The 12,621-nt window shown below is 46.3% G+C and overlaps 1 protein-coding gene across 1 annotated transcript in view; it reads right to left on the reverse strand.

Moving 5' to 3' along the window:
- LOC147701890 (uncharacterized) overlaps nt 1-11,527 on the reverse strand; it is a 91,245-nt gene extending 79,718 nt beyond the window's left edge. Inside the window, exon 1 of the mRNA XM_086930517.1 lies at nt 11,392-11,527. The gene's annotated coding sequence lies outside the window, so the exon portion shown is untranslated. The remainder of the gene's footprint in view (nt 1-11,391) is intronic.
- Between the last annotated feature and the right edge of the window lie 1,094 nt (nt 11,528-12,621).

Consider the following 12,621-nt stretch of genomic DNA (forward strand, 5'->3'; position numbering starts at 1 on the left):
CGTGAGTGAGTGGGGTTGCGTGAGTGAGTGGCGTTGCGTGTGTGAGTGGCGTTGCGTGTGTGAGTGGCGTTGCGTGTGTGAGTGGCGTTGCGTGAGTGAGTGGGGTTGCGTGAGTGAGTGGGGTTGCGTGAGTGAGTGGGGTTGCGTGAGTGAGTGGGGTTGCGTGAGTGAGTGGGGTTGCGTGAGTGAGTGGGGTTGCGTGAGTGAGTGGGGTTGCGTGAGTGAGTGGGGTTGCGTGAGTGAGTGGGGTTGCGTGAGTGAGTGGGGTTGCGTGAGTGAGTGGGGTTGCGTGAGTGAGTGGGGTTGCGTGAGTGAGTGGGGTTGCGTGAGTGAGTGGGGTTGCGTGAGTGAGTGGGGTTGCGTGAGTGAGTGGGGTTGCGTGAGTGAGTGGGGTTGCGTGAGTGAGTGGGGTTGCGTGAGTGAGTGGGGTTGCGTGAGTGAGTGGGGTTGCGTGAGTGAGTGGGGTTGCGTGAGTGAGTGGGGTTGCGTGAGTGAGTGGTGTTGCGTGTGTGAGTGGCGTTGCGTGTGTGAGTGGCGTTGGTTGCGTGAGTGAGTGGGGTTGCGTGAGTGAGTGGGGTTGCGTGAGTGAGTGGGGTTGCGTGAGTGAGTGGGGTTGCGTGAGTGAGTGGGGTTGCGTGAGTGAGTGGGGTTGCGTGAGTGAGTGGGGTTGCGTGAGTGAGTGGGGTTGCGTGAGTGAGTGGGGTTGCGTGAGTGAGTGGGGTTGCGTGAGTGAGTGGTGTTGCGTGAGTGAGTGGTGTTGCGTGTGTGAGTGGTGTTGCTTTGAGTGAGTGGTGTTGCTTTGAGTGAGTGGCGTTGCGTGGGTGAGTGGCGTTGCATGTGTGAGTGTTGTTGCGTGGGTGAGTGGCGTGTTTCTTCTGCGCAGGAGTCATTCAGTGTCTCAGAAACCGCAAAGGGTTTCCTTTTCCGGTTCTAGGTAGCTGTGCGCACACGCCTCGTGTTCTGGGACATACAAGAACGCAAGTGGAGCCCGGGAAACGCTGCTAGATAAGCGCGGGCTGCAGACATCATTACTGAAAAGAAAGCCCATTGAATTCAAAAGAAAAAGATCAAAAGAAATTCTCGGCTATTTCATTTTAATGTGCTAGAGAGCTCGGAAGAACAGTAAACGCAGTAGGCAAGGAGGAAAAAAAATGGTGTGCCTGCAGAAATGTTGTGTGGGGAAAACAAATGTAAGCCTGGGGCCACGAATTACTTCTTAAATCCAGTTGGGAACGTAACTGTCAACGGCAAACGGCTATCTGCGCCGCAATAGCAAACAAGACAATTATGTAAAAGAAAATTATTTTTTGCAGCTTAGTGGATATTGGGAACGGAGTTTAGACGCTTTAACCTCTGTATCACCCCAGTATCCCTTTCAGGTCTCAGAAATATCATTATAAAGTAAGATAGATTCTCATGTTGGCCCGAATGTCATTATAAAATCATTACATGGCGTCCACAGACGCTGACCATATGGCGACATATCGGTTGTGCTCTGTTCGTGCCCTACTGTTGTTGTAGGGTGTCTCTTCACAAAAACATTCTTTTAGCCAATGAAAGGTCAGATATTTCTTCATAGGTGCTTAGGGTTCTACAGTAATTCGCAAGCGACAGTCATTGGTATATTGCTATTAAAACAAGATAAAACCGTGGGAGGGAACGAGCATATGGGGCGAGCGGCGGGGGAGTATGGTGCGAGGCGTGGGGGGAGGGGGAGCAGGCATATGGGGTGTGAGTATCTACAGAGCTCTAGAGAACAACAGCAAAGAAAATGGAAGTAAACTAGCGGGAAATAGAAACACTCTAGAGAGGCAGATGCGGATATTTTTTAGCTTCTCCGTGGCTGTCACTGTCATGCTTTCTAACCAAGCTCATTTCCCTCAAGTGTCCGAAAAAGCAAGCAGCATTAAGCTCATTCACGACCGCCAGCCAGTCAGCTCGGATGCCTCTTCAGAAGGTAGCTTGGGAGTTCTGCATGCGAATTTCAAGTGATTTCCCCTTCATTATCCGATCTTCGTAGAAGCGGTGATACCCTTGATAAAATGGAATATGCGTCTCTGTGTGAGACCGTGCGGAATACTGCTTCCTGCCACGCAAATGAATCACCCGTGCATCAAATCCTATTTTATGCATGTGTGGCAAACAAAAACAAAACGGCAAGGCTGTGTTTGCGGGGAGAGAGAGGGGAGGTGCTGGTGTGGGAGGAGTGCTGTTAGGGCAAGGCTGTGTTTGCTGGAAGAGAGAGGGGAGGTGGTGGTGTGGGAGGGGGGAGGTGCTGGTGCAGAAGGAGTGCTGCTAGGGCAAGGCTGTGTTTGCGGGGAGAGAGAGGGGAGGTGCTGGTGTGGGAGGGGGGAGGTGCTGGTGTGGGAGGAGTGCTGCTACGGCAAGGTTGTGTTTGCGGGGAGAGAGAGGGGAGGTGCTGGTGAAGGAGGAGTGCTGCTACGGCCTGGGGGAAGCTGGCTGGGAGGGGGAGGAGAAATGAACAGATGTCCGTGAGGTGTGGGAGGAGTGCCTGATACGCGTGCTTGTTTGTTCACGTGATCTGCAAGAAAACCGCGGGGCTGAAAGCCCTTGGTTTGACTTGCGCGCATTGATAGGTCGCGAGACCTAAAAAATACTGCCCTATTGCCTCAGTGCGAGCGCAAGGATACTGCTGCTGACTTCCCCCAATGGTAAATACAATCACTACAGATATGTGTGTGTCAATAACCTGAGAGAAACCAAATTGAATACTGTTTGATGCAATGGCAAACACGGGCTTCTGTACTTGTAGTCCTACAAGGTCCTAGACTGCGAGTAAAAGCTCTGTGAATATGCAAGTCATTATTTCAAAACTTTATTACGCACAGTATAAGATAGGCTGAAGCAAAATGTGCAAAGGGGTTTAGTGGTTAATTTAAAGCAATTTCTTTGCAGATACATAAATAATGCACAAAGGAAATTGCATATAAAATAACATCAGTGGAAAATGTACTCTTAAGTTATGAAACCTCAATTAGTTAATGCAATCAGTGTGTGTGCTTGCGTGTGCGTGTGTGCTCACAGAGAAACAGATTTAGAATCCTGGCAGCGAGGAATGAGACTGTGCATTTATAGCGCTACGAGGTACCAGACTGTAGGCAAAAGCACTGTGACTATGCAAGTCATTATTTTGAAACAGGGGCAGACTGTTAGTGCCATTTCATATCAGGGATTTCCAGCAATTTAAAGTTTTTTTTTTTTTAGGGCTTCTCATTGCTCAAAAGGGTGTTTTTTTTTTTTTTTTACATTTTTCTCTTTCCTTGGACTTCATCACTCAGTTTTATTTGCTAGAAAGTGTCACACATTTGGCAGTTTAATGTCACTCACAATCACATTGAAACAATGGAAATGTCACACATAAGCAATCTGAAAACTTGGCAGCTATGAATAAGCAAATGGAAAAACAGAATAAACTGTATACAGAAAAAAACATTGTTTACATCCAGTCAAGCAGACCAGTGTCAGGCAGGCGGTATGTTGACAATGGAGTTAATAATTTTAATTAACTTTTGGTAACCAGTAGTGAACCCTGGGCGCTCAGTAATTTCTGGGAAAGTAATAACAATAGTAGTAATACAGGGTGGTGCTCCAGGAGGTTGCAACGAGGCTGGTTACCACAACCCCAACTAAATCCACCTAGTGGAAACAACAATACAAAGGACCCCTCCGAGCACACAAGGTCTTTATCAATGTCCACTCAAGTCTGTCTCCATAGTACGTAGAGGTTCAGTCAGAACATTCCAATATTTTTATCTTCCAAATTGTTTATTGTAAGTTCAAGTTCATAATCCACAAGTTCAAAATCCACAGACAGCTCCAAGAATTATAAACAGCCAACACGTGTTTCGTCTTGTAAATAGGAAGGTGGAATTATGACTGACGTAGTAGTATATTTTACTGCGTGGTGCCTCACGCCTCCTCCCTCTCAGGCGGGTACCCTCTCTCTTCTTTATCTCTCTCTTGCAATACTCTGTCCTATTTTTTCAATCTATTTTTTCAATTTATTTTCCTTTTTACTTGAATTGGTATGAATACAGACTACAGAAGCTAGTTATGAGTATGGATCACTAACGAGTTCTACCAGGTTATCAACTAAGTAGGATGCGAAACGTATGGTTTTGCAGCACAATATCCTTTGTGCAACAACATCAGCTGTTGCGTGGCTAAACCTTGTACCTTATAAGTGTTTAGCCATGCAACAGTTGAAGTTGTTGGACCAACGATATTGTGCTGTATAACTAAATACTTATAAGGTCCCAAAAGAGAGACCTATTGCCAATGCCAATGATTGTTAAAGTATGTAGATAGATAGAACATTACAGCCAAAGTAGTACAGTGAAGTATTTGCATGTGTTATCTGCATAAGATCTAAATACAGATTGTAACTTATTATTATGACTTTAAATTGTAAACAAACAAAAAAGGACACATTCAAAAAGTCAAAGACGTTGAGAGCTGTTAGGCCTAGGTGTCGATTCTGCATTGTGTGTCTACTAATATCCTCGGGACGATTTTCAGCATTGATGTTGTAGTCTTGGATGTAAAGTCTTTCTCAGACATGTAGAATGTATTAGGTGTTTAACCCCTTCAGCGCGGCGCGAATTTTCGCGCTGTGCTGAAGGTTCTATTGGGCCAACGGACTCATGACGGAACGGTTCCGTCATATGCACAGGCCAACCGACGCTCATGACGGAACCGTTCCGTCATGAGCACCGAAGGGGTTAATGATGCAGGGGTATTAGATTACCGTTCAGAGGAGGCTTTAGACCCCGCAGCTAAATGGCATGATGATCCAACTCAAATGGGGTAGGGAGGAAAGCACCACACTTAAGTGGTTTACTTGGGACGATTATAGAATCTCCACGCCTATATCAGTCAGAGCCAAGGGGTTTTGTCTGTGGCTTGCCCTTGGTTGTTGAAGCTTTAAAATATAGGGGTTTCTCATCATTTCTTTAAGGTAGCTATTTGGACAGGACTGCATTGTAGCCTCTGTTGATTTGCAATTGCATAGTTTTCTGCTTCCACCCATTTGCTTGACTCCCTATTCCATTGTTCCCATGTAGGAATCCCGAGATGGAAGGGGGTTGGGGGGAAGCACGAACTTGACCGGAAGGTATCAGAACGCTTTACATAAGCACCAATTGCTTTACACAAGGACATATTAATTTGTGTTAGGCACAGGGAGATTAAGTGATTTCAGAATCAAGGGATGTTGAGCGTAATTGCGTAGACTTGAACCCGCCTCTCTGGTTTGAGGTCAACCGCCCTAGCAGTTAGACCACATCCTCTTCCCATTTCTGATATTAGCTCTTTCAATGCACTTCTTTGCATGGCGAGAAATTGTCACACATTTGGCAGCTGAATGTCACTCATAAGTACATTGGAGCTAGTGAAATGTCACACATAAGCAATCTGAAAACTTGGCATCTGTGCAGTCAGCCATATGAGGGGGAGACGTATGCTATACCTGGAGCAAGGCACGAGTCGGTCCACCCTGCCAAGAATTTGGGCCCCACGGAATAATGTGCTCTACTCGTCCCGGTATAATTTCCAAACCATGGGACACTTTCAGCAGCACCTGCACGTTGTCTGCTTTCCATCTGCAACAACATGCAGGCAGGGACGGATGGGGCTTTCTTATTTAAGATTCCTGCTGGGCCCATAGCAAAGGCCGAATTTGAGGGGTCATCAGGCCTCCTTTTGTTCGAGTCTCTTGGCCGGGAGCAGTCAGGAGCCTCACACCTGAAGCAAATGAAGCGGATGGGAAACAGAGGCTCACACCTTGTTAGCACTTCAGACATACAAGAGAGGCAGCATTTCACTTTGTTCAGGCCCTGTTTAGGAGACATGCATGCCCTGTAAGAATATCAGATGTGTTGGTCTTTCCCAGTATTTACACAAAGCAAATTGCATTTATAAAGAGCTTCCTTCCCCTGAGGAGCCGTTGAAATGATTGAAGTAGCACTATTTTTTATTCTATAGCACCACTCATTCCAAAGCTGGGTGCCAAAGAGCGCTTTACATCAACACATGCATATTACATGTACAATCAATTATATAAGTTTGTAAATTAATGTACAGAATATTGGACAAAAAACTGGGGGATAGCAAGGTGTAGAAGTCACATATCTTCCATAGCTCACTGTGCTATAATCCTCGCAATGCGCTCAAACTTACACTATAGACCTGCTAAACATTTTTGTGAGGGCTTTAGATCTGATGTTACTTCTTGTGATGCCACTTCCTCTAAAGTCGTGGCTTGTATCGCCACTTTCTATGACGTCAATTCCTGTGATGCCATGTGTGATGCCATATGCGCTGTGATGTCACACACCGGGATGTAACTTGCATACTGCCTAACTAGATTAGTCCCTCCACTGTTTTAGGTCTCGTTAAGCCAGCGTGCATGCGCTGTCAGCGAGACATTTAGTGAGTGGGTTTCAAAAGTGCTATCCACCACAGGCTTGCAGGCCACCAGCTGTCTGTTACGCGGCACACGTGCGCGCGCCTTGTGCACAGCTGCTGGCATTTGCCTTTATTGCGTTAATTACCTCCCCTACTCCCTCCCTTTGCGCGCGCCTTGTGCACAGCTGCTGCCTTTTGCCTTTATCGCGTTAATCACCTCCCCTACCCCCTCCCTTCTTTCACTCCCTCGTCAGCCTCATGCCTGTCTTACAAGCGCGCATACTTTTCCTTAATCACTGCATTGGCGCTTTACTTTAACATTGTTAAAGGTAATTTTCCGGTGCGGCGATTGCTGCAAAACAAAAGAATTTGCAAAACAACTATTTGTTTACTTCACAGCTGGCATCTGCCAGTCTGCGCGATGTCTTAAATCATTTTCGGCTTTCCGTTTCCTTAATTGCGGCATCGTAAACTGGTTCGCGTGTAAAGCGCTCCAAGTTTGAACCTCACTGTTGCTGTCTTCCTTATTTGACCCATGCAGGCACTCACAGGGCCCTGACCATCTCCTTCCAAGTCTCTCTCTCTTTCCCCTTGTAGTCTCTCCATCGCTCCTAGTTCCTTGCACACCCTTCGCCTCCCCCTCAGCTCTCCCATGTTACAGCTGGTTCGCACCTCCAGCTGTCACCCCCTCCCTCCAGAGCCAGGCTCAGTTTCAACGGCAGCCAATTACTTTTTTGCATCTTTCCGCGGACATAATGAAAGATTAATTAAGGATGCGGAATTTCAATAACACTGACTGCTGCCAATCACGGGTGTGAAGAGCTCACGCTTTAGACATGAGTCTGGGTTCATGCTTTCGTTCTGCCCTCCATTTTATCATCAGCAAGCAAACACAATCAGACAAGAAACCACGGTAAATGCACACACAAGGACATACCTACCGAAAGAGAGACATGCAAACACAGACACACGCTCTCTCTCGTTGCCCATGTATAAGGCAGTCTCTCTCGTTGCCCATGTATAAGTCAGTCAGTCAGTCAGTCAGTCAGTCAGTCAGTCAGTCAGTCAGTCAGTCAGTCAGTCAGTCAGTCAGTCAGTCAGTCAGTCAGTCAGTCAGTCAGTCAGTCAGTCAGTCTCTCTCTCTCTCTCTCTCTCTCTCTCTCTCTCTCTCTCTCTCTCTCTCTCTCTCTCTCTCTCTCTCTCTCTCTCTCTCTCTCTCTCTCTCTTCTCTCTCTCTCTCTCTCTCTCTCTCTCTCTCTCTCTCTCTCTCTCTCTCTCTCTCTCTCTCTCTCTCTCTCTCTCTCTCTCTCTCTCTCTCTCTCTCTCTCTCTCTCTCTCTCTCCCTCTCTCCCTCTCTCTCTCTCTCTCTCTCCCTCTCTCTCCCTCTCTCTCTCTCTCTCTCTCTCTCCCCTCTCTCTCTCTCTCTCTCTCTCCCTCTCTCTCCCTCTCTCTCCCTCTCTCTCCCTCTCTCTCCCTCTCTCTCCCTCTCTCTCCCTCTCTCTCTGGCTTCCAGCATGTCTAGGTTGGCACTGACATGAGCTCATATCCTGGTTCATGTACAACAGTGTTTAAGGGGTATTTTGATATTTCCTAGAAAATGTCATAACATTTCACTTTGTGCCTCCATCGGACCTTGGGGTCCTAGAAGACCATATTCACACAGCACACATAGCTTTAAACCCTTTCTCAAGTCCACAGGCACAGCAGTGCACTGTACAATCATCACACGCAGAAGGCAGGGCAGCTGAGAGTGCACGTTTCTCATGCAGGGAACTCCTAGCATCAGTTTCACTCACAAGGTACGGAGGATCACTATCACTTGCCATGGCAGAAGTACCTACTCACCCCAGGTAGAAAATCACAAGGGTCCTACACTTACTCTGCGGCAGTAGATGATTGGATGGGAATAAAACATTTTTTTAAAAAGGGAAACCAGTTATCAATCCTTACCTTCCTGTTGGTTTAATCGCATTTTCACTATAAAGGACCTTCACCAGACTTGCTAAAAGCACTTCTTGATGAAAACTAATTTTCGACAAGTTTGTTTTTCATGTCTTTTGGCCATTCCATCTGTTTTATTCCATCTTTGTTAGCAGGTTAACTGTTCTCCACACTATCCACTTCATAACTCCTCCGCATGCCCAGTTGTTTGTGCTTATGGCTTTTCCCTGGGGACCCATTTTTACTCACCTCCCCATTTTACGTTACGCCGAATGTGGGATATGTTGTTCACACACAATCTGCCCATAGCTTACCATTTGTTTACTTCAGGGTAGCTTATTCCCTTAGCCCTCCTTTGTCACGGCATGGGGGTGTCATGTCTTCTTTTTGTATTTAACCTTGTGTGGAGCATAGACAAAGTAGTTGTGTCAATTCACTGATCCCATTTTCAGAGCTTCTATTTTCGTTATGTTTAAGCCCTCCATATGAGTGCTTGTGTTTTCAGTACGTCTCCCCATCCATGCAGGTTCTATTCCCGCCACCTATTCCTCTTCTATGTTGCTTCCTTTCCCTCCCACCCCTACCCTGTTCTCCATGCCACTACATTCTACTCTACGCCACTGCACTGGACTGTACACGCCTCTACTCCATTGCACTCTACTCAACACCACTGCACTCTATGCCACTGCACTCTATGCCACTCTACACCATTGCACTTTAAGCCACTCTTCTCTACTCTGCACAACTCTATGTCACCGCACTTTACACCACTGCACAATAGTCTGCACCGCTCTACGCCACTACACTTAATGCCACTGCACTCTAAAACACTCTACTCTACTCCACTGCACTCTACACTGCATCACTCTACTTTAGGCCACTGCACTCCATGCTAATCTACTCTGCACTACTCCACACCACTGCACTTTATGTCACTGCACTCTACGACACTCTACTCTGAACCACTCCAATCAATGCCATACCACTATACTCAACTAGATACTGCACTCAATGCCACTCTACTCTGCACTACTTACTCTACGCCTCTGCGCCACTGTACTCTACTCTGCACCACTGCCTTCTGTGCTGCTCTAATCTCCTCTACACCGACACTGCACCAATGCACTTCACTCTATGCCACTGAACTCTACTCTGCATCACTCTGACACTGAGCTCTATAACACTTTACTCTGCGCCACTATGCTCTACTCTACAACACTATGTCACTCTACTCTGGACACCTCTAGCCTACACCACTACGCTCTACACCACTCTACTCTGCACCATTGCACTCTATGCCATTACACTCATTCCACACTACTCTACTTTGCACCACTCTACTCTATGACACTGCACTCCACACTGCTCCACTGCATCTACCCTAGTGCACTATGCATCAATTTATTCTACACCACTCTAGTGTACACCACTCCAAGCCACTCTAATCCACTCCATAGAACTCGAAGCCACTCCATAGAACTCTAAGCCACTCCATAGAACTCTAAGCCACTCCATAGAACTCTAAGCCACTCCACAGCACTCTAAGCCACTCCACAGCACTCTAAGCCACTCCAAGGCACTCTAAGCCACTCGACGTCATTGTAATCTTCTCCTCTTCAGGCCGCTCCATGCCACTTTAGTCTATCTCACTCCAGTCTTCTCCACTCTACTCAGCTCTACTTTATGCTAATCCACGCAACACCACTCCACTCGACCCCACTCTATTCTACACCACTCTAGTCTATGTCACTCCACTGTACTGTATGTCACTCCACTGTACTGTATGTCACTCCACTGTACTGTATGCCATTCCGCTGTATGTTACTCCACAGTTCGCCGCTCCACACCACTCCGATCCAAGGCAATTCACTGTCCTCTACGCCACTCTAAGCAGCTCTACTCCACTCCAAACCACTTCACTCTAAGCCATGCCACTCCATTCCACTCTACTCCACTTCAAAAGACATTGGCAAGGCCAATAGCTCTCACGTAGGCAAAACATGTTGGTTTTGCCAAAAGCTTTTTCTATTATCTTTTTGTTTTGTTTCCGGGCCCAGGGCACAGCCCTTTTTACACATTCTCTTCCTTTTTCTACACCCCTGCTTCCTATACAAATGTCCAATATGCTTCAGTGCAGCATAACAGGAAGGCCTGGGAATCGCATTATTAAATCCAGCCTTTCATAAAAAAAAGTATACCAAAAAAAAAACAAGCGTTGGCATAGCCAATAGGTCTCGCCTTTGGGATCTTATAGGTGTTTAGTTATCCAGCACAATATCCTTGGTGCAACAACATCAACTGCTGCATGGCAAAACACTTATAAGGTCCCAAAGGTGAGACCTATTGGCTATGCCAATGCTTGTTTTAGGACTTGTGCCCTGACCTGGAGGGAGGCTGCACCTAGGTGAGGAGGGGGTCAGGCTGGCCTGTATTTGGAGGCGTGGGTCAAACGACACCTGGAGGTGGGGGCAAGCAGTCTGCCTTTTTTTTAGGAGGCTGTGTTCTGACACAATCGGGGCTTTACCGCCTCTCCAGGACTGAATAGCGCAGGTACATTATTATACTTATATTGGTTTGGGAGACCTGGTAGGAACTGTGGCAGGGAAAAACATAACTTTCTTTCCGTTAACGTCCTAGCTAATAGTACCTGTGACAAGTTTTTAAAAAAATGCTCACGCAATACGATCTTACGTCTTAGCCATACCCAGATTCACGTCAGGGGAAAGGAGGATGGGAATGTACTGGTTTATACCACTGATGTACTTCCTTGGAGGAAATGAAACCTGGTGCGGATTACCCACCATACAAGCAGCAAAAATAGACCCCCCCCCCCCAATGGATAAAGGATCACACTACAATATATTTTCCAAGTCTGTGCACATGGGTGGATATGGTTGTTAGGCAGAAGTCAGAGGGACCGAAGCTTTCAGTCTGAAGATAACTGCGTGTGAGTGAGTGCCTCTTCATTTGAGTTGGGGATAATGACATTTCTTGGTTAGCCACACATGTTCGCAGTCCACTCACCTACTAAGAGGCGTCCTTAAACCTCTGACTGCCCCTGATCCAGGAAACATCCAAAACACATACCTCCCAACAGCGGTGGCACTGCGCAAGTACAAGAGACCCTTTAAGCGCACCCGAGTGACGTCACGGACGGTGTGTTTTGCGCATGCGTCTCAAAGTACTTCCATACCGGTGGCATCAAAAAACAGCATGTCTTCGAGGTTTTTCTTTTCAAATGTATCGCATTTACAACGCGACCATAGTCTTCCTCGGTTTTAACTATGAGTCATAAAGAACTGAATGCACCTTATTAAAGTTACTTTTTGTTTTTCTCGCTAAATACTCATGCGTCCCTGTTTGATTTCATAAAACAAATGAAAGAACTAGTGCGACGCCTGCTTTGCCAGTAGATGGCGCTGTCCTGTAAGATTGAGCAGTTTTATCAGTTTTTGCAGCAGAGATAACTTTGATACTGTGCCGTTAGCAATTGTAGGAACTGTATTTACTAAAATCTACTATACATTATAATACATGTTGATGCATAAAAGGGCGAACTGGCCTATAGGGCGGTTGTGGGCAGGTTTTACTGTTGATTCTTCTGATATTACCACTTTTATTAGCTATCTGCTTTAGTAATGGTGGTCGCTTTTATTTTGCTGCGTTATCAACTTAAAAATAACGCACACGACGTATAGCCATACATGGCAACATTTTAGAAGAAGTAAGTGATTAAAAAAAATAAAAAGGGGGAAATAATTTTCCCATTGATTAGTACTAAAACAGAGGAATTTCAGGCAGGAAACAACTAAAATAGAGACATTTTGGGCTTCGAAAATCGGGAGCCTCCAGCCTCAATCGGGTCGATTAGCATTATGTATAGTACACGCACAATTAATTAAACCTTTTTTGTTTTGTGTATTTATATTGTACAAACAAAAACCTGGACAGGCAAAACATAGATGCAGAATTGAAACATATACTCTTGTTCCCACAGGCGCCTCTAAAATCCGAAATATTGTGCATCATTTATCTTTTTCTTTGAGGCAGCACAGGAGGAGGTCAAATGTGCCCCTTTTCATAGGTACACATTTCAAGGCTATGGTTACAAAACCTTGGCTATGGCAGGACCTCCTTTCTGAGCCCCCTGCTTTCTTTCCTCACACCCTGTCTCCCCTCTGTTGGGAGCCTGCAGCTGACCTCCTCCTGTGGAACCTGAGAACAATTTTAGAAGCACCTGTGGAAACAAGGGCA

Source organism: Lissotriton vulgaris, chromosome 7, assembly GCF_964263255.1.
Source record: "Lissotriton vulgaris chromosome 7, aLisVul1.2, whole genome shotgun sequence".
Lineage (NCBI taxonomy): Eukaryota > Metazoa > Chordata > Amphibia > Caudata > Salamandridae > Lissotriton > Lissotriton vulgaris.